Genomic DNA, 23717 nt, shown 5'->3' with positions numbered 1-23717 from the left:
ACTGTTAATTTGAACTCTCTGAGAGTGTTAACGATGGAGCCAAAAGGACCCATATTTGTGTCCATTTTTTATACACTCAGGGTTAAATTAACACTAACGATTTTAATGTGTTTTTCCCCGATGGCTAGCTGTAGATAGCGTGAGACTGTGGTTACTGTACCAGACTAGCAAGCTGCCAGCCAAAACCCCGCTCCTTAGTTCCTTCCTTCTGTCTGTCTGTCTTTCTTTCAGTCTTGTCTGTCTGTCTGTTTGTCTGTCTGTCTCTTGCTGTCTTTCTGTGTCCGAGGGCCTGGCAGGCATTATGAAGCCGTTGCCATCGTTTCTGGCTCTACGTCAAGCCATGGAGAAATGTGACTCTTTGAAGGAGCCCTGAGCTATTTCGGCATTGATTCAGTCAGTGGAACATCCAAATGGACCCCATCCAAGAGGAATAAGATCCAGGTTACATTGTCTGTAACCAATATTGATGGAGAACAATGATCTATAGTGTACTTTGAGTCACATAGACAACAGCTGGGTAAAGTTCGCACTGATGATGGATCACATAGGCTGACTTTGCATCAGAAAATGCATGCTGTGTAAACTGTAAGCCTCCCCTGGGGAAACTGGAACCTGGTCTAAATCACTGTGGCAGGCAGACTGCACTGCTTTAGTAACCTGATCCAGAGGTCTAGTTCTGAAAGCATGGGGCATGATGGGGGCTTTCGTTTATCATTGGTGTCATTCAAGCGGGTGATGGTTTATTTTCCCGACCAGGAAAATAAGAAATCTTGTAGACTGAAATATGCCAAAAATAAGCAGGCCATGGGGAAAAGGCTTGGCTCCCATGGAAGTTATTGTTACCTTTCATTATGCATTAAGACAGCAGATTTTACATTCCTACTACATAGTATAAACCTTATTTTCACTGGCACTTCCAAACTGAAGGCTTGCCACCAGCGAATGAACGAAGATAAACAGGTAACACATGGTGTTACAAAGATAATCTCATTCTTTGTTTCTGCACTACAATATCCCATTGTGTCAACGATAAGACAGATGTGATTGTTCCCTCGCCGTTTTATGATGGGAGTTTTAATAGAAAAGATATAACCAGGCACACAGAAGAAAGACCATGCATTGACCACCACCCCATCAGTTCTGGAGACAGACGTTTGGGGGGGCAACATAGTTGGTAATGTCCCAAACCAAACAAAAGCATACCCAGGCATATCTACACAGTCATCCCCACTCAGACCAGCTAAAACTCATACTGTAGATTAAGATGAGGTGAGCCAAGTCCACACAAGTATTCAGCATTTTTGTTAGCTTCTCACGATGTTAAATGTCAACATTTACAAACAGTATGAAGCTGTCTGTCGAATGCTGACTAGCTAGTGGTAGGCTACTAGCATTAAAAGCGGAAAATCTGTCATTCATTTCTTGCTGATTAAATCAGCTTCACTAAAGGTTTGTTACAACCAATTCAGACAGCGGCCATAATGTATTTTTTATGAAATGCATTCACAGAAAGCATTGGCCACAGTGAAAACAAAGTATGAAGACTAACTTATGTTAAGAGACCAGCAAATACAAAGAGCCAAGGGTTAAATCAAATTCTGGAATCATTTAAGATACATAGAAAAAAAAGGGGGGGGGGGGCATGGGGAAATAGAGCAACTTAACGGCAGTTTGTGCCTTTGCCAGGCTGGCTGACCACAACCCCAGAAACATGCCGGTCTGTAAAATGCCACGGCATGCAAAACTGCAGAGACCACAAAAAAACAGCAATCATTATCCTCCATCATGAGCCGTCTGGTTTAAATCTGTCACTTTAACTCCTCCAACGCCAGTGCCCCCAAAACCGACTTCAGTAGAAGACTAGACTGTATATAGTAACGGGTGATTGATTTATACTCAGTTGCGCGCGGGTGTCACACACAAAAGAACAGCCCATCTACAAGCTTGTGCGACGCATTGTGAGTTTGTGCTCTTTTCGGTGCCCAAACAAGTATAAATCAGGCATAAGGAAATGGATGGGAAGGGGAAGGGGCACAGCTGGGCAGGACAGAGAGAACAAGAGCAGTCAACATAGTGACGAGAGAGAGAGGCGAGAGAGAGAGAGAATGAGAGGAAGAGAGGGAGAGAGAGGGAGAGAGAGAGTCCCAGGAGTCAATCAAAGGAAGATGGAGCCTTAGAGATATTAGCCACTCCTTTTAGAGGAAAACACAAGACGGATACCCAGCATTCCACAGATAAGCCTGAAGGATCCCCTACCCATCTGCTTGGTTAAGGCTTAGCCTGGCACTATAGCTGCTTACTGGGGATCGAGGAGAAAATATACTAGCAAATGGTACTGCAGCTGATGGTAGCCAGAGCCTCCTTAGCTGGCAGGAGAGAGCATTAACAACAAACAAGTACCTTAAACCATTGTTTTCTTCAAGGAGTAGCCAGTGCTCATCCCCCCTTAGACTCAATAACCCCATCCTATCTGGCTTCTTAAAATAGGCTTGTCAAAAGTAGGCTAAACCCAATAGCAGAGTCCTCAGTTACATGTTTACAGAACAAATCAATTCAGTATTTTATGCCAAACTAAATGTAAAATCAAAGAGGGATGCTGAATAAGTTTAATGAAATCAAAATAGAGCATTGGTCTTTTCAGCCATTGTTTTGATTGAGTTAATTTTAAAGATGGGACCACACATTTCTTGACGGTTGTAAAGCTCTTCAGCCCCCAGGGAGCTATTAGACTGTGTTCTGTGAGACAATCTTTCATGGAGCTACACTCTCAGCACTCATGGAGCTACATCATTTGTGTGTCACACACACATACGAGCGGTCGCGCCAAGACTAGAGAAACTAAGACTGTAGACTGTTGTGATGTTCTGTGAAAAATGAGTGCTATAACATTTGTATTTTAAATTGTATAACTTGAAGTTGATTTTGGGGAAGGTAGGTGTGGCAACTTGAAAATGGTTTGGTTAACACAAAACTGGCTAATCTGAAATAGGTTACACCAACTGGATCTTACTCATCGTTTCCTTCACTCTCTCCCTCCCTCCTTCTACTCATTGCCTCTCAGTGGCTGTGATTCAGGTCCTTACTCCGCTATGTCCTAGCCCCTCTATCCTCATTCCTACAAGGTTATGTATAGAAGGAAAGGACACCTATAGTATTGGAAGGTACAATGGTACATATATTGCAAAATTCAAGAGCTTGTGGATTTGATTTGAGCACTCAAACTCATTGAAATTTGAACCTGTAATATCCACACACACACACACACACACACACACACACACACACACACACACACACACACACACACACACACACACACACACACACACACACACACACACACACACACACACACACACACACACACACACACACACACACACACACACACACACACACACACACACACACACACATATTCTTTGTGACTTTCAATGTCAATTTACTGTACATGTGTATGAATACTTTATGCAAGTGCAAATTTCAATGTACACATGTCGTGTAGATTAGATTGCATTTGTGCTCAAATCAAATCTACATGCTCTCGAATTTTGAAACATATCTACCTTCATATAGATGTCCTTTCCTTCTTTACATACCTTGTTCGAGTGAGGCTAGAGGAGCTAGGACAGAGCTGAATAAGGACCTGAGACGCAGCCAGTACATCCACACAAAATAAATAGCTATAAGCCCCACCCAAAGGGAAGGACGGAAAGAAATGGGAGGTGTGGTGTGTCATACTGTTAAGGCAGAGGAGATAGCCTTTTAGCCTTTCTCATGTTGTTGCCTCTATATGGACAGTCATCCTGGTGATTTATGACCGCTCTGTGAATGCTTTGAGCGTTAATGCACTTACTCAGCCCCAATAAACAGCCAACTCTCATCTACATGGTACACCAAAGACAGAGTGCACACATTTGCACAAACAGCCAGTCAGACACCATTGGGTGACTAGTGTGTCTGGCAGGAAGTGGATTAGTCAATGACACACAGAGGCCAATGAATTGAACTCCAATTTAATATGAGTTATGTCTGTCACTGTACGGCCGGTTCTATGAATTCCGTATAACTCTCAGAGATGGTGGTTTAGCACTGTACCATCCTTTTCCAGTGCTAAACCATCATCTCGGACAGTCAGGAGGCTCCTCCTCTGATGTTAACGGATGCCAGTGAAAACCTTCTCTGAGGTCGACTCGACTCATCCTGCTTTGGAACTTCTCATTCAACCTGCAGGAAGTGGGTAATGATGTCAGCTGTGTGTCTGGAGGAACAGTGACATAATGACTCCACTCCAGAGGCACAAGAGGATGACTGGTAATCCTCCAAGTGCCAGTACAACAACCAACACCTCCCATCACTTGGCTACTGGTATACTACAATGACGTTACAGTGACAACGCTGTGAGTAACAGTAGTGGCAGGAGCTAGAGAAACTTTGCCACAAACAACACTGGGATAACCAGGCTTCAGGCTACAAGGAATAGTCTCCACCCGAATCTCACTGACCACTAGTGTGCCTTGTACTATAATGTAACCTCTCTCACAAATCATCTTCACTGGCAACACAATGCGATAGGAATTTCATCCATTTTGTTTTGGAGGACACTCAGGACAGCGAGTAGGCATTGACTTACACTGACCTACACTGTGTTTGTCCCTGTGGTTGAGATCAGAGAGGTGGTTGTAAGCAAAGGCTTGATTCCAAGTTCATAAAACTGAAAGATAAGCTCATAGAGGTTATTGGATCAGGCTAAATCCCTCAGGCCGAGCAACCTTTATCTCACTTTACAGACCAGTGGTTCTCAACCATCCTAGAACTGAGGCAGACTTGATTTGATTACAAAACATTTCAATACAAATCAGAGTGACAGTAAATACAATAGCATGGGCTGAAATGCATTTAGTAAAAGGGAAAGCAACGTTTCCTGTAATGCTATCCAGCAATAGTGCTTGGAGGCAATTAAAATTTCCTTCCAGATCAGACCTTCCTTTTCCTTTGAATACTTTGTCACAATAAAAGCTCCCCCCTTTTCTCCCAATTTAGTTGTTATGCTAGTCCAGGGGTGCCATGGAAAACTATATGGGACATTGACCAATATCACTTCTGTCTCTTTCTCACAGTGTCAATTTGAAATAAAGCATAAAAATGCCCAAAAGAAAATTGTCTATGAAAAAAAAGACATGCTTTATAACTTAGTTTAATTTAATGTTGCCACATCACCATGAAAGCATAAGCTATTGCTGCTGTTACCTGCTGGTTTCCATTGAAAGTCTATCTATATCAGTGATCCTTGCCAGGACAGATAAGGCGCTCTGCTGTAGAATCTAACAGACTAGGCCACGTCCGGTCTTCTCAAGGGAAGTGATGCCCGAGGCCACTAAGGTATGCATCGCCACCACAGCTCTCTTTGGCTGATCTAATGGACATGAGAGGGGATGGGACGCAGCCAAAGCAGGCTGCATTGTACTTCTGGCACAATGAGAGACAGAGAAGACGTGAAATAAAGACCCACCGTGTGTGTGTGTGTGTGTGTGCGTGCGTGCGTGCGTGCGTGCGTGCGTGCGTGCGTGCGTGCGTGCGTGTTAGAGAAACGGTACCATTTGTGTGTGGGGCGGGAGCGTTGTGGGGTGGGGGTGCATTTGCTCAGTGCATATTAGTGCAGGAGAGCTCTTCATGTTGCTGAGTGGAGGTAAATCACCCTCAACGTTGGGGGGTCTTTATGGAGTGCAGATGCACCCTACGTGTCTGTGAATGGACCGGAGCACCACCCACTGCAGCCATGTGGGCTAAAAACAATCAGGGATTTAACTCATCCAGCAGACGCCAGCCGGGCCAGTCAGAAAGACAGAGGTAGAGAGAGAAAAGCGGAAAGAAAGAGTTGTGGGGGGGGGGGGGAATACTTTAAACTCTTCTCCTCCCCCTCGTCTTTAAGTCAGACCTCTGGCCGGCCGGCCATGAACAACAAAAGCAGAGCTGGGGAGCATCTGCTGCTTCTGTCTAGAGAGGAGGCTAAAGAACGGAGAAGCTGCATGGATTCCGCATTTGACTTGTTGATGTTGCCCTTGTCCATTCACGGCACAGACCGGGTCCACGGCCTAAATCCTCTTCACTGCCACAAATAAGCAGATAGAAAGTAAACAGAAGAGAACAAAGGCACCATTTTTTAATACATAAACCCCAAGCCTAATTATACAGCAGCAAGTCTATTTACAAGTGAGGACAAAAAGTACAAAACGAGATTATATCCAACACTTAACGATGACTGCTTCCTACACTGCACAATAAGGGTCCATGTGGTTCCATGTGTACTCTCCCAGAGATACATTAACATTTTGCAGGAGATTTGTCAGTGTACACGTAAATTCCTGTGACTAGCTAAATCACTCTAGCCGGAACGTCTGTCATAACAGATTAGCACAACCCGCGCCTCCATAAAGATAATCAATACATCAAAGGTCATCTGAGCGCGCCGCATTGATCCGTCAGTGCAGATGATATGCATGCGCCTGAATTATGCATTGACAAACTGATGCCAGCCGGCCACATTTCACCTCCCTCAGAGGTCAGCTTGACTCTGTGTTTACACACGGGTCTCTGCCGGGCGGGCATGCATGGAAAGGGAGGGAAATATATAGAAAGAGACAGTAAAGACATTCTTTGGGGTTTGGGCTGATGCATGAGCATGTGTAAAATACTGCACTGCAAAATCTTGATCGTTAAATTAACCACTTTCACCCTGGCGTCATTTTAGGCATTTTTTTTCAAATATTTTTCAAAAATAGCCGATCTACTTGTAATTAAGTTTGTACAACAAAGTATATAAGATTAAGTGGTTAAAGCAACACAGTGTAGTTTGTTTAAAATGACTAACTACCCCAGCTTTTGTCCCTGTTCTGCTCCTAGGCCTGTGTGCGCAGGAGACCTCTCAACCAATGCTGCAGGGAATTCATCACCAATTTGAACTACAGCTCAATAAACTCCTTTATGTGATTTTCTCAGCAGGTCAGTAATCCTGCAAGCCTGGATATTTCTCTCACCCATGTGTTCTACTGTATATATATTAAAAAAGGGAAATTTCTTCCCCTTTCTCCCTTGCCCATACCACCATCTTCTTCTGACAATCTACTAACCCACTGTCTCACCCTCTGTCTCATCGTTGTTTTCTAAGCTGTCCACCCCCCCATGCTTTCACCCCCTATGCACGTCACCACTGCCTCCCCTAGTTGGACCCCCTACTGTTATCCCCCTGCTGCCCCCCACTGCCTCACATTTAGCGCTGCTTAACTCAGTCCAGATGCCAGGGTCTAAATGAGATGAAATGAGTAGTGGAGAGAGAAGATGAGGGGAGAGGAGAAGGAGAGGAGAGGAGAGTTTAATATAAGCAGCCTGTGTCCCGTTATATTTGATTTACAAGTTATTCTCCCCTCTTCTCCTGTCACTGTGGCCACTGGCACGTCATTCTCTGTCCTTTATGAGACCTGAGGGCACACAGCATGCACAACACAGCCATAATTGAACCCGTACAACTTAAAAATCGCTCCATATTTATTCAAACCATTCCAGATCAGTCACACAGCCCTACAACAGAAACAACAATGCAATTTCAATGCAAAATGCACATGCAAAATTTCCCCCGGTATCATGTCCTTGACTGTTAAGAAGCAGAGTCTGCTTCTTAACCCAGGTCTTTCATCCATAGGGGCTAATACACGGAAAAGATGATGCATGAGACGGTGGAGAGAAATGAATGTCTTCAATCATATGATGCGCTGAAACTCTAAACGTAAAGCAGCAACATCCACATGAAATACACCAGACCAGTTAAGAGTCGAGTATGTTCTCCTTAATGGAATCCAGAAGACTCCGCTAAATCTGATTGGCTGCCCTGCGATTCCATGCTGACTGTCTGCCTCATTTTGGCTGTCCTGGGATTCCATGCCGACTGGTGGTGACAGGGGATTCCGGAGTTTTCCGTACCCAGCAATCTTCAGCCAAGTGCTGACTAGCTGGAGGGGGTGGCCCTTATCATGTTGGACTATTAAAACAAGATTTGTTTAAAAGAAGGGGTGGGCAGATCATCCGGTCCGGCAAGGAGGACATGGAGGCTAACCCACTGATTGCTATACTTAGTTTTGCTCATACCTACCATTAAAAATACAGGTTATTGCCTCTGGAGGAATGTTTTGCTCCAGCCTAATGCCTGATTTATACTGTGCAACTCTGCATGAGTGTTGCTTGCCACAAAGAACTGATCTGTTATTTTCGGCAAGTGACACCATCAAGATACAGAGTACAAATTGAGCTCAACAGCAAACCGACCTGTGCAGCTGTCCAGGTTGGTCTCAAGCTAAGGAAACACTTCCTCTCTTTGAGCGTGGGTGAGCTAGCAGACATACATTCACAGACACAATCTGAAGATGTGGGCCGTGGACTGAGTGTAAGAGTGTGTGTGTGTGTGAGAGAGAGATCAGGAAGTGACGGGAAGGAGGTAGACAGAGGGGATATTGTACACACTCACTCATGTGGGCCACTCTGCTCTAAAACACTTCCCAAACACATGACTCCATTGTGGCACCAGAATAGTCACTCTGCTGCACACACTGCACTGCACCAAGTTCATGCTTAGCACTACGTAATCCCTCCGCACACACACACAATGTTCCCTCTAGTGCACTCAAGACACGTTTTAACCTAGATTTTACTCAAACCCTCAGCCTCCATTCTACAATGACAAGTCTCATGACATTTGGTTGATGCCATTTTACAAGGCAATTCAGGCTTAGTTTTTAGTTTTTCGTGCCATGCTGTACGTACTGAGCTACACAGTGTAGGGATGTTAATAATTAATCGTTAACCGACAATTTTTGTAATTACTATCAGTTCCAACAGTTAATTTGTGTGTGCGTACGTTTTCAGGAAGGTACTTTTTCCCTTAAGTGGAGGTACTCGTTACGAAGCTGCAGACTGCGTTGATAACTGCCATAGGGAAGCGTCACAGGGAAATAAGGACCCTTGAGCATTACAGGAAGTTGAGAAGCTGCAATGGCTGTGACTGCATTGAGATTTTCATTTCAATTTATTTTTGCAGAATAAAAGCGTGTTCTGCAATAAAATTTACCTCAGAATCAATATTGTAGCTTTGCATCGATCGCAACTGTGCAGTTTAATGACCGAGACAATTAAGTACTATGCATGACGACACACAGCACAGCAGAATAGATCTAGTAGATTGTGGTGCATGGTCCTTAAGATGCAAGACAGACATGGGACAAATAGCAGCACATAAGGAGCTGGTCTGTTTGGTGTAATGAGGGGGAGATCTACTGCATTGCACTGCATCTACTGCAGTCATATTCCCTGTGGTGCTCCAGACAGATTCTCTCACACCAAGGAGAATGAACTCACACATTTAGCTGGCTTTGAGGATGGTGCTTTTATAACGTCGCTTGAACAAAACTGATTGGTTTACAAGTCTGACATCCCATGAACCGAATGACATGAAGGACAAAATAAAAGGGGGAAAAAACTTACAATTCAGTTTGGACGCTATATCCCTCCCAAGCAACGGACCATATGGATCAAAGTATGTCTCCCCCCCACCACCACCTCCCTTGGAAGGAAGGAACATTTGAATGGTTTCCCTCAGCTGAAATCTAACTTACATATGGAGTCATTCAGCAGTGACCAGAGGCAGACTGGAAGGTAAAAATAGAGTAAAAACAAACAGAGCAAAGCTGAACCTGGCCAATAGAGAACACACAGCCAAGGTCTACTGTTCCTGCTCCCCCCCCCGCCCCCCATCTCTCTTTCCATCTGTACCTCCCTCCCTTCTCCCCTTCTGTGTCTCTCTTCTCTTCTCTCCCTTTCGTCCTTTTGTTCTTTCCTTCTCACCCTCTCTCCCGTCACTCGCCATGACCGGACCGCCCAGGCATCCATCAGTCTGCAGTTTAGACTCAGTTGCAGACTGGGACACAAACAGTATCCAGGGCCAATACCGAACACAAAGTCCACTCATACTGCAGTTTGTCCCCAATGACATGGCCCTCACTTGGTCCATCATGGCTAAGTAATGTTTTGTAAAAGGCTGACTGAAGTCAAAATAACAACGTAGCTGTATTGAATACATAGTCACACATGCAGTAGGATTGTCTTTGAACATGACACTACAGACTACACAGGTCTACTCGTGGATCTAACAAACAAAAATGTCATGTTATAATTATCTCTGCCAGGGCGGGAATAATGTTTTCGCCCCTGGCCATGTGTGTCTGTCTGTGAGCACTGAGCAACTTTGCACGCACACTCCCAGTAGGCCAAGGAAAAACCTCCTCCACATATTTCTTAAATTGGCCTTGTGGTGGCGTTAGAACAGGCCGCTTCACGTTTTGGCCTATAACTCTTGAACCATAGAAGGTCTGAGGTCATACCATCAAAAAAAGAAAAATCCCTGGATTCCTTGGCTCATCCATAGCCCACTTTTCTACAGTAGTTACTAGAGTTCAGGCCGCTACACGGCCCTCACACCTACGTTGCACCGCCAATGTGACCGATATGTCTGAGTCATAGTGTCGAAGGCTTTGCCAGAGTTGAACCCATCTGTCGGTGTCCCTTTTGTGCCCATATATGGAGATCTCTGTATCCGTCTGTCTGTGTCCCTTTTATGCCCATATCCGTCTGTCGGTGTCCCTTTTGTGCCCATATATGGAGATCTCTGTATCTGTCTGTCCTTATCCCTTTTATGCCCATATATGGAGATGCCTGATGTCATCAGTATATGCCCATATATTGGCATGCCCATATATGGACATATCGGTCGGATCAGCGGTTCTGGACAACCGTATTGGGTTTGTTTATGGTTATGTCTGAGTCAGAGTGACTCATTAGCGAATTTTTATATAAGATTATTACTATACTGTATATAATTATTAAAATACATTATTATATTATTATAATAATTATTATTATAAGACAATATGGGATTTGGCCTTTACGTGTATCTAACAGAGCAGTGATTATTACATTGCGGCAGTGGCTCAGGAGGTAGAGCGGCCGCTTGGGAACCAGAAGGTTCCCAGTTCGATCCCGGGCTCCCCCAGAGTTAGTGTCGAAGTGTCCTTGAGCAAGACACTGAACCCCTAATAGCTCCCGATGAGCAGGTTGGTGCCTTGCATGGTTTCCTCCGCCATCGGTGTATGAGTGTGTGAGTGAATGGGTGAAGCACAATCATTGTAATGCGCCTTGGATAAATGCACCATTATACACAGTAAACTCCTCACTCAGTGTTAATGTATCCATTTGTAGCTGCAGACAGTGTACAACTGTAACCAAATGGGCCCATAAAGGGTCTATTTGGTTACATATTTGTACACTGAGTCAAATGAAAACTGAGGCTTTTACTGTGTAACCTCTGGTCTGCCAGTAGTTTGTCCCTCCCAGCATTGGAGCCAGGCTCAACCCTTGCTTCTCTCCTTGTGTAGTGCCAGCGCTGCTGCTGGACCACAACAACAGTACCAGCCTCAAACCTGGCTGGCACACTTAGTGGGAACGGTTCGTCACCCATGTCGCTTTGCCTGGCTGAGTTTCATCCTTTTTTTCTCCCCCTGCCCTGCTTTTCAGGCCGCTCTCCCTGGTGCCGTTGAATGACAGGGAAGGACAGAGGAATGAGCCAGGCTACAAAGTAAAATCCTCAGTGTTAGTTTGACTCTGAGAGTGCACAAATTTGACCAATGTACCCATTACGGGTCCACAGAGAATTCTACAGTGTAGCTCTGTCCACAGCCACCCCGAAACTCAGACACAAGACACTCAAAGCCCATTTCTCTCAATAGACGTATAAACCTTTATATAGCTCTTATCAAAACAACAAACATGATGTATGGTGTATCAAATATAAAGTAAGTGCCATGTGAAATAACAAGGCGGGGACCAATGGGTCTCATGGTCTCTGACATCATGTGGGCAATGAAATGGCAGATTGGTGGGATGGTGGATCTGAAATTATGAGTTCACATGGGATAAGAATTCATTTAAAAAAAAACGTCCATGGCCTACTGGCAGCGTGCACAAGTAATTTGGCACTGATCGGCCCAGTGGTTTGTGAGATTAGCCGCGGACAGACAGACAGACAGACAGACAGACAGACGCTCTTCTAGATGGCCCGCCCCCTAGGAGCCACACCATGAAAACATTAAGAGAATCAAACACTTACATTTCGAAGGTTTAACTAATGGTTGTTTATTCCTCCCAAAATCTTTTGTACAGTGCAGGTCATTACACACCAGGAGCGACGCAAATAAACAATACGAAAAAACAACGACCCTGTTTTGAAAAATAATTATTGTATTGTATTGAAAAGTATCAGTTCTAGCATCGTTTAAGCACCAGCACCGTTTAAAAGTACCTTTTAGCATAGGTACCGGACAAAACCTAAACGATACCCAACAACACCGTGGACAACCTTCTCTCAAGATTCTCTTGTCTCAATCTGTCCTTTAATCTGTCTCCTCTCTTTAATCTGTGCCTGCCCTTCATGAGTAATTCATGAGGTGAAATCAATCAGGGTTTGCAGCTTTCACCCTCCACTCCCCCAGTCGATCCATTTCATAGAAAGAGCAGGTGGTCTTGATGTACATGAAAGTGGAACATCGCCTGTGGTATCCAGGCTCATATTCATATCTGCCACTCAAAAGCTGTGGTTCAGGATGTAAAATGGATATTACATCCACAGCTTATGCACAGTACCATCCAGTACACCAACACCAACAGAGAAGGACATTCAGAAAGCCATACTACGGCTGGGCAAAATATTGATATTATATCAATATTTATGAGACTAGATATCATCTGGGATTTGGGGATATTGTAATGATATGGGATAACTGTTGTCTTTTCCTTGGTTTTAATTACTTAAGCTCCTTTTTATACATTTGCATAAATTAGCAATAATTAGCCTGGTAAACCCTCCCTCCGGAAATCTCATTTCCATTTGATTCCAGGAGTGAGTCTGGCCTGATCGCCCATTCTGTAATATTGGCAGTGGGCTGGAGTTGGGCGGGAGTAATACCGTTGACTGACAACCCCTTCAGCCAATGATCGTTTTTCCCCTTCAGCCAATTGCAGTGCATTTTTACCACCTCCGCGACTAATGTGACGCAACGGGACTTTTGAGATGGCCATGCCCAAAATAGGTTGCCTTATTCGGATACATGCGTGTCACTTCCCGCCCCTGCCGGTTCTCTGAATTTTTATTTTTAAATAGGCTCTGTCATGATTAATTGACCACATATATGAAGTTAAACAACTAAATTCTATCCAAACGATATCTTATAAGTAAATTCCGTGCCTCAAAAAAGAAGTTTGAGAGCTTTTTGAAGTTCTAAAATAGCGGAGAAAACTGCCCACAGAAACAATGGCTGCCGTTCGTGTTTGGTCGGCTGCACTCAGGCTGCACTCGGGTCCATTCGGGCACACTTGAACTCGCCACCTGATTGGCCAACTGTCGCTGTCAATCACAGAACGATGTGCGACGACGCTGATAGGCTCGTTTTTTTGGTAATGCGCTAGAAACGCCCATACAAGCCATCAGGCCAGACTCACTCCTGGAATCAAATGGAAATGAGATTTCCGGAGGGAGGGTTTACCAGGCTAAGCAATAATAGCCAATCTAGTATAAACTCACAACGCGTCTTTGTACTGTAATATTTCAGAAATATTGTGACGTTTGATTTTGTCCACATCGCTCAGCCCTAAGTCATACTACAACCAGGTTCTGTGAGTTGAGAGCCATAAAGGTAGCCAATGAGACGAAAAGCAGACAAGTGGCTGAAGTGGGTTCTTTCAAATCTGTGTTATTGTGAACAGTACTTGTTTTAATTACATTAAGCATGGCAATTGATTCACCATGTTGGAGGGGAGAGGGCCGCCAAGTTCCCAACATCAGGGGCAATGCACTCTTGGATTTCAATTGGATTTATGTTTACAGTACATAAAAAACAGAATTGTCCATTTATCTGCCGATAGTGTTTTTGTCAGAGTGTTTCATTTCCTCACGCTGTTCTCTCTAGTTTAGCTTTGTAATCACATCCATGAGACTTCTTTAATATCTTTCCATTTGACTGACAATTTGATTCAATACTGAGCTGACAACTAAAGCTTTTATTCCTGAATGTATAATGACAAATAACAGAGCGTATGAGCTAATGGGAATGTTAATCCAATAGAGAAATTAAGCCAATCATACCAATTATGTTTGCCTGACGTTAGTTGGTCAAATGGGCAGGTTTAGCCCTCAGAACTGGGGTACGATGCACGGCAGTACCAAGTCAGGGGAGTGCCTTTGTCTATGCTTATGTTAATAATAATACATTTTATTTATATTGCACTTTACATTTGAAACAAATCTCAAAGTGCTGCAGTACAGAATAAAAACATTAGCATAAAATCAACATATCAAAAACAAAAAGAGTCTGAAAACAATCAAAACCAAAGGACAGAATCACTGACCACAGAGTGGATGGAGGAGGGCATTATAACAGCACTCACCAGAGCAATCAAATAAACATCCCGTCTGCACATACAGTACATGCACACGCACGTGCACACACACACACACTCTTGCAAATGTCTATTCAAGGACCCTGTAGTGGAAGTGGTGGAGAAAGAGGGGAAAACGCAAGGTTACAGTATATCCTTGGACTTGCTATAATCAGGACTGACCATAGCAGCCAGGGAATCTTGAAGCTCAGCAGCAGTACTGCGGCACCTGTCACTGGACTCAGCAAGAAGGGTGGGGGCTGGCTGTAAACTAGGCTAACTACTGCCCTAGCTACTATACAGTTTGTAACACTGGGCTATTGTTAAAGCGTTAGATCAACTGCTTGCTAACCCTCTTACATTCCATAGATTTGCATGTGATGAAATGTAGCCTACATGTGTGTAAGTAAACATTGTTCCATCCTGTATACCACTGAGGGTAAGACGTCCTTTCTGACATCTTTCTCACTCCAGACTCCAGCCAGAGCCTGCTGTTTGATAGCTTGTGTAACAGTCCATGCTGTGGACAATGATTATTTATGTCACTCACTGGTAGATGATCCTAAAAGCAAAATCATAATCTTCATTCACAAGCCGCAGGCTCAATGAAAATTACTTTTAACTTTCCATAACTGGTCTTCCATTTCATGCCTGAAGGCTGAAACTTTGCAGACTATTAATTACCAGGCCTACAATCACAGTCTAAACACCTAGATGGCGCATAAATCAAATCACCATGAGGCTTTGATCATAATCCTCCTCCTGACATAATTATATTTAGATTTCATTGTAAATAATGCAAAAAACAACAACAAATCCATATAGGTCATCCCTAAACAGACAGTCTGCTTTTTCCTCACTTATACCCTACAATTACAGCTGGGCCTATTTATAAAGCCATAAACTTGGTTTGCCCACATTGAAGGAGCCATGTTGCCAGGGGGATTGTGGACGTTCAAAATCTAGCATTCTGTCTCTCTCACACACACACAAACTCCCATGAAATTGCTCACTTGAACTCAAAGCCCAAACACCCACCCATGCCATCTCACCACCCTCCATATGACACACCCAACAGCATTCCTGTCACACTGCTGGACTGAGTGCCTACATATGGGATTATGGCAGACTTACGTGACACACAAATGCAAAGTCTTGCCAATCCTGAAACTGAGTCCCACTTCTCCCTGATGATCTCTTCTTCTCTTTCTGTCTCTCCATTCTCTTTACTCAAAAACAGGGCTCTAAACTAGGGATGGTATGATACACGATGTTATCATTTATCGCGATGAAAACACTCACATCATTTGTATCGCGGATCATTCTAATTATTGCAAAATTGTCAATATACTCCGTCATATGCTGGCTGGGAATAATTCACTTTTGCCATCCATATCCGGTTTAGAGATAATGAGCAATATATGGAAACAGTATGTGTGTGTGTGTGTGTGTGTGTGTGTGTGTATTACTGGATACAGTTTACATTCGTAATAGAATGTAGGCTTCCACACTTGTACAGCACAAGGTTATGGCTGAAGACTCCGATTATCCTCCACAAATGAAGTTGCATCGGATGTGGAAATCCTATCGATTCAATAATACTAGTAAGGAGGAACAACATTTTGTGTTCCAACATTTTGTATTCCCGAGCCTGGCAGATCTTTGCAGCATGTCACTCTAGGACTCTCTCTTCACTGTTGAATATCAATAAAGCAGAAAAAGGCTCATAAATAAAATGTAAAAAAGGGAGAGAGATTCTACAGTATATAGTGTGTACTTACACTGTACCATTTCTGTCCATCTGTCCGTTTTAGCCCATCATAGACGATGCAAATCAGCTGGGAATACTATGATTTGCAAACAAGATTCAATACTTCTTTATCAGTGGTTGAGTCCTATTCAAGCTTGGGTTCCAAATTCCGACATAGACGCTAACAATACAAGTGGCAAACACAACCCGGAGGTTAACAAAGGAAGGACAATACATAACCCAGCCCATCCCAGTGTTCTTGGTCAGCAATAAGGTGTAGGCAACAGCAGGGTAGAGAAATCCTCACAATAAACAGGTTGGTACATAGAAGCACAGGTCTTTACTTGCCTGTGGATTTCTTTGTCATATTCTCAGCCACTGCACCTTATCAAGTTGTAAACTTCATTCAATGCTCTGTCAAGGCTTTTTCCTCAAGTTACACTGTCCTCGGATTCAACCTGCCAAACAACCAGGCCTTGACCATCATTCAAAGCAGGCTTCTATTAGCAGTGGTCCCTTTCTCTTCATGTATAAAGAACAAATACCTGCTGTCAACTCCAATAATAATAATAAAAATCACACCCTGTGTGAAGTGGGCGGTGTCTTGCTAGCTAATCACAATACTGAATGGAGTCAACCAATCATGTACAAAAGATAAATACATTTATTGAAACACTCTTTATGATGGACGAAACCATAACTTGAAAAAAAACAAAATTTGGTTTTTTTCAAGTTATGGTTGCTTATATAGGGCTATGCACATGTGTCATGTGACACTGGCCAATCACAGTCCTGAATAGACTGTGATTGGCCAATCACAGCGCAGGATAATTCTACAAATTTCCTGGGCCCAGATCACAGCGCAGGAAAATGTACATTTTTCCAAATCTCACTTATAGGGGCGGTTTCACCGCCCAATAATGGATACATAACACGCCTGGATCAATCTATGCCGGCCTGCCTGTGCACTTGTATGCATAAATATATCCAGATATGAGGGCCGTACTCGTACTGCCCCCAGATAGCTGAGATAAGTCTCTGAGATAAGTGCTGAAGCAGGGTTTCCCAGTACCATGGGACGGCAGGTGCATCATTCCACAAGTAGCCTAGATATATTCCTGACCATGTACACCAGCTGTAGATAAACAAGGAAAGAGTGCTTCAAGAGGACTATTTAGACACCCTACTGTCAGCATTGCACGATAGCCCAGCCTGTTCAGCTGTCCCTCTTCTGTCAATCTGCAAGGCCGAAATTATTCAACTTTCAAAATGTGCGATGTACATTAGAAGATTAGAGGGAATTAACTAACCCTCAAATTGAGGGGATAGTACTAGACAAGGGCTTACTAAACTTACTAAACCCATTATCGTCTATACCTGCTAGTGCTAACATGCTATGTCTGAGCAATTATGTAGAAGTTTCTGGATATATAAGTTTAATGAAGAAAAATCTGAAGCAATGATGATCACAGGAATTTGGCCCAGACAGAGAGGTGAAATTCAGGGGAGGTTTTAGATACAAGGGGGTTACTTTGACAAATAACTCTTTATACACAGGCAAAACATCGCACTGTGAGCTTGTAGATCTGCTAGTTCTGCAAAATATCCCTGAATGAACTGTTTGGAAAACAACACCACGACACTGTAACTCCGGGGACGTTTATTTAGAAAGATGGTCTTCCGTTATATTGTACAGATTTTTTTTTAAGACAATCTGTAACATAAAAAGGTTGAAAAACATAGGCTCTAACAGCTTTCCTTTGTAATTGGAGAAAGATAAACACACTCTGCATAGACACCACTTTCACCTGATTTTACTCGAGACGTGACTCATCAAGTGTAAATTGACAATATGCAGAGTTTCAAGCTGTTTTGGATAATCCTAACACTTTTTAATCACGCTAAACACAAGATAAGATTGATGACAGACAAACTGCAGCCTCTGCAACACCGCCAACGTTATCAGCATAACAAAAACACTCCCAGATCACTTCAGTCATCAAAAATAAGGGGGAAAAAAGGAAATTAACTAGCCACAATACACTCAAGAGTCAAGACCATGTAATGCATTACATGTAATGCATTAATGAGCTAATAATTCTCAAACTCGTCATATAATCCATTCTGGTTAATTAGTTCTAGTGCCATGTTATTGGCACTATAACAAATTTGGTTTTCATTGGCTAGCTGGCTGGATGTGGCTATTGTGTCCACCAAGCACCCTGCTTGATTCTCTCATAATTGGGAACAACAGCATCTCTTCACGCTGCAGTAACTTCAGTAAGATACTGACAAATATAGACAAATGACAATGCTAACTCAGCTAGCCTGAGCTGAGCATAGAATCACCAATTAATGCCAAAACTCAATCACTTATCAACAAAAGAAAAAGGAGAACGGTTTTTGCTCCCAATTATGGATCTAGGACTTCATGTGGCCGGTCGGTCATCTATAACGCATCTATGACGCCATAGAGCAAAATGTCAGCCCAATCCGACTGCCTTTCATTTCCATTATAAAATGAAAAGTAATTATTGAATAATAGATCATATACATGAAAACAAATGCATGAAGATACTTCCTTCATCCTTGGCCTTCTGGCAGTGTGCACAAGAGATTTGGCATTGATGATCAGTAAAGCGGTTTGTGAGATTAGCCGTGAACAATCAAACACAGACAGACAGAACGACCCACAGACCCCGAATCACAGACACATTTTGAATGTCGTGCCTATACAGAGCCACACCATAAAAAACAAGACTGACCCGGGTACCGTGCATCACTAGTGCGTGCGTGTGTGTGTGTGTGTGTAAGAGAGGGGGAGAACATGTTGATAATATGTAATATTACAATGGCATATTTGTACGAGCAGAAACACATTGATGGAGAAATCTTGAAGAGAAGCAGGGAGCTGTTCTGGCCAGAAAGGTGCGTGGACACCCAGATCATGTCATTCCAACTCTGTGACTACCTCCGTTACAGGCTCAAAGGGGGCACAAAACCCCCACCTGTCTCTGTACCTACACAGAAAAAGGCAGCATGATTCCCGCCTTAGAAGGGGCTATTGATACAACTGTGTTTTTAGCCATCTTTAACCTGCTGTTTTGCACACAACAGCATCCACCAGGAGCAGACCAATTACAACTTACGGCCAAGCTTCTAAAAATGGAACAATTCCTCCCCCTCCTCGTAGCTTTTTCATTAAATCTTGGCACACCCGTGACCCCACACACACACACACCCCCAATCCCCTCAACCGCTGTCACCTGTCAGCTCTGTCTGTCTGTCTGTCAGTCAGTCTGCACTGGGACTGCAGAGAGTCCAAACCATGAGCCGAAGGCCATATGGCCATTTTCTTTTAAAGACCAAAGAAAGGCTTTCTTTGGATTGGGTTTGAGTAGAGAGCCCTGCCTGCCTGCCTGCCTTCACTCTGCTTTGAATCAAGGAATATAAAAAAAAACAGCAACGAACACGAACAACGACCCCATCTTTCTAATTCATACTGTAATTAACCAAGATCTCGGAGTTAGTGTATGATACTCTTACTGTAAGTGTCTGCTTACAGTCTCACAACTACAGTAGCCTATTTATGAGGGACATAACACCTTCATTTGTTGGGGGAAAGGTATAGCATAGGCTCACTCAATGTGCAACTAACGTAATCATGAAAGATACAGTACATAAAGATACAATGTAAAGCACTATATCTAGCAGGATATTATAGCTCTCATTCTTCTTCTATGCTCCAAGTACCCTTGTGCCAACATTCAAACCATGCTTGCACATGGATCACATCAACATCAGAATCAGTTTATTGGTAAACATATGTCACATAGAGGGATTAACTAGGTGCATACAACACAGGCCTGGCCAACAGAGCTAAGAGCCTGTCTGGAGGGAAGTGTAAATACATTATTTCATCAAGAGGAAATGACTTGGTAACGTTACCGCACTGATGCCACTGCAACAACACATCACAGTATATAGACCAAATTAAGAGCAAAACAGAGAGGGAGAGGAGCTTTGAAGTGAAATCCATGTACGCCTAATTGTACTGTTCCTATTTGCAGTTTTACGATGTGATTAGTTTTTTCCACCACCCAGACATTAGTCATGTACTGTAGCTAGAACTGGAAATGGCAGTACCACTCAGTGTGTGTGTGTGTGTGTGTGTGTGTGTGTGTGTGTGTGTGTGTGTGTGTGTGTGTGTTTCTTGTAAGGTTTGGCTAGTGTGCTGGCTGTATGGAAGTGGTAGTTGGAGGGAGCTTAATTAATTTAATTTATACTTAATTGACCATGCTGAAAATCAGATTATGTGAACATGATTCTGCCACCTGCCTAATATCTCAAAGTACTAGAAAGTTGTTGTATTGTTTGTATTGTATCTTGTATCCTTTATCACAAATTCCCCTGTAAACAAAACAAAGTCCCAGCAGCTAGGTCAATGTTATTTCAGACTTTTCTTCTCTTCTTAATGCCAACCACAGGGGTTGTTTATCATAGTTCACAGCTAGCCATGGATCAAGACTATCATAGCTGTATTTTATTGAGTCTGACTTTTACTTTTGTATCTATGATATGCAAATGTAAAAAAAATCGATTAAATACATCTATGATAGTCTTGATCCAAGGCTAGTTCACAGCAATCATCACAAACTCTACAATTACAGTCTGACAGTTAACTCCAAAATGAAATATTTACTCTCAAACACCAATTATTTTCATTTAGACCTTAAATGCCTGTCTACATCAAACCCAAACACCCTGAACGTCTCTGGATTTCAACCGTACTGTGAAAATGATGCCAAAAGGAATCTCTCTCACGTCTTGTGACGTTAGTCACATTATTATGAAGTAGGCCTGGGGACAAATAACGTCATTGCAACAAGTTAGCCTACATTCTCAACTCAAGCAGCAGTACAACAAATGTATCCAATAAAACAATTAAGCAGTGGTTTAAAGTAACTAAGTACATTTACTCAAGTACTGTACTGAAGTACAGTTGAGTTATGTTTTACTTTACTGGAGTATTCCCAATTTTCTGTACTTTTACTTCTATTCCACTACATCTCAGAGGCAAATATTGTACTTTTACTCCACTGAAATTATTTGAACACTTTAGAAAATTTGCGGATATAAATTAGTATATGATAAAACATACATTAACCACTTCAGCCCTATTTTATACATAGGCCATTTTCAAACATTTTAGAACTTTTACTTTTGATACTTTAAGTATATTTTGATGCGAATACTTTCGTACTTTTACTCAAGTAACATTTTGAACACAGGCCTTTTACTTGTAACAGAGTATTTTGATATTGTGGCATTGTTACTTTTACTTAAGTAAAATATCTGAGTACTTCTTCCACCACTGAGTACAACAATGTATCCCACAAACCATTAAGCTAAATGCTGTAAGACGAGTCCGTTTTGTCTATAAACCTTACTGTCACTCAGTAGAACAACGTATACGCTTTGTAAAACATAAAAAAAATAGCCATACTTATAAACATCATTGAAATAAATCCCTCAAAAGCCTACTAAACGGGCTCAAATGTTAGACACTGTGCTGCTTAGAGCAATGGAACATAATACATATTTTTTGACAAGTTCATTGGCTTGCTTATAAACTTTAGCTCAAACAAGCACATTACAGCGAGATAATAAGCAACTTTTCGTTTGATTTACCTTTCTCCGTCGTCTTTCTCATTGCTTTGGAATAATAATCCTTTATTGCGTTTATATCCGCGATAATGTGACTGACTGGAAATTCTGCTCGCCGTTTCCAAGCTCTTTGCTTGTTCTTCTCTTTTGCTTGAAATCAAGTCACAGCCCGTGTTGCCAGGTTTCGTGAGAGAAACAAGCAGCCAGGTCTAGAAAACAAGCCCAAAAAGGAAGCAACTTAGGCCAAATGAGCATTTTAAACCTATAATGCATGCATCGAAAATAGCCGATCTACAAGCTCGTAGATCTGCAATTTTCAAAAAATTATTGGGGAAAGGTGAAAAATGTGAAATATTTTTTGAAACATTCTAACAACATAAATTTGGTAAGGGAGTCTCTGGCACAAAACATTTTCAGATGGGTGTTAGGGACAAATACTAGCCATGGTTCACATGACGCTTGACAGTCATGTTTCAGGGCTAGGACAAATACATATTATTTTGGGGGTCCTTGCTTAGAGAACTACTTTTTTTACACAAGCCCAAATAAGCAACTACACTATAGAAACAAGCCCCAAAAAACACCACAACTACAAATATTTACAAGCAACTTTAGAGAAAAACAAGCCCAAAATAGCTTATAATAAGCAGACATGGCAACACTGGTCACAGCAGCCTCAGTACTTGTAGCATGCAGGCTAACCAGAGTATAGAAAAGAGAGTAACGACACGCTTTGATCTCGCCGCAAAGCGGGCTCCTATGGGCTATAGTTCCAAACATTGGAACTATGTCATTGAGATAGACAGAGCACTTCCGCATTCCATTCTTACAATGGGAGTCGACGCTAGTGTCAGAACTCTCTTTATGGCTCTGAGGCTAACAACGGACTGCAGAGCAGGCAGTGTTGCCATATATTGTGAGAGAGATAAGCAACCCGGTCTAGGAAAACAAGCCCAAAAGAAGCAACTTTAAAGGTGCATGAGCACATTAAACCTATATGCATCGGTTATTTGAAAATAGCCAATCTACAAGCTCACAGAGCTTGTAGATCTGCTGTTTTCAAAAACTTTTGCAATAAAATGTGGATATTTTTGAACATTCTAACAGCACAAATGCTCCCTAGGCACAAAATATATTCATGAAAATATTTGAGAACCACTGATTTAATAATAATTTTGTTTTACAAATAATTACATAAATTTTGTAAGCAAGCCTAAATAAGCAAGTACACTTTAGAAAACAGCCCAAAAACCGCAACCTACCAATTTTTACAAGCAACTTTGCAGAAAAAGAAGCCCAAAGTCGCTTATAATAAGCCGACATGGCAACGTTACAGAGCAGACGTTGCCGTTTCAGAGACAAAGATCAACACTGACTGAATGTTTAACTGAATCAGTGTGAAAACCCCGGGATTGGGAACATAGTGACCCTTATTAAAACGTTATCCTTACCTATACTTGCCATCTCATTGTCTATGGTGCTAATTAAAGATCAGTTGTCTTTGAAATGAAAGAGGATCAAAGGTACATCCTTTCCAAGAGAGAGGACTGATCATTGGCTTTTAGACCAGCTAGCTGCTGCTACTAGCCCGTCGCTACTTCCTTTCTCTTGCAGTGGTGGGAAAAGTATTCACATGTTTTACTTAAGTAAAAGTATCAATACTGCAATGTAAAAAGTCTGGTATTTCAAAATATACTTGAGTAAAGGTACAGAGGTATTGGTACCAAAAGTAGAGAAAGTACTCATTATGCAGAATGTCCCAGTTCAC

General features: G+C 42.5%; 1 protein-coding gene across 1 annotated transcript in view; it reads right to left on the bottom strand.

The window, feature by feature from the left end:
- LOC308087532 (myosin IXB) overlaps positions 1-23492 on the bottom strand; it is an 82305-nt gene extending 58813 nt beyond the window's left edge. Inside the window, 2 exon segments of the mRNA XM_080431466.1 lie at positions 21974-22158; positions 23401-23492. The gene's annotated coding sequence lies outside the window, so the exon portion shown is untranslated.
- Between the last annotated feature and the right edge of the window lie 225 nt (positions 23493-23717).

Source organism: Gymnoscopelus braueri, assembly GCF_963280865.1.
Source record: "Gymnoscopelus braueri genome assembly, chromosome: 6".
Lineage (NCBI taxonomy): Eukaryota > Metazoa > Chordata > Actinopteri > Myctophiformes > Myctophidae > Gymnoscopelus > Gymnoscopelus braueri.
The sequence above is the reverse complement of the archived record's forward strand: the minus strand, read 5'-3'. Positions and strand labels throughout refer to the sequence as shown.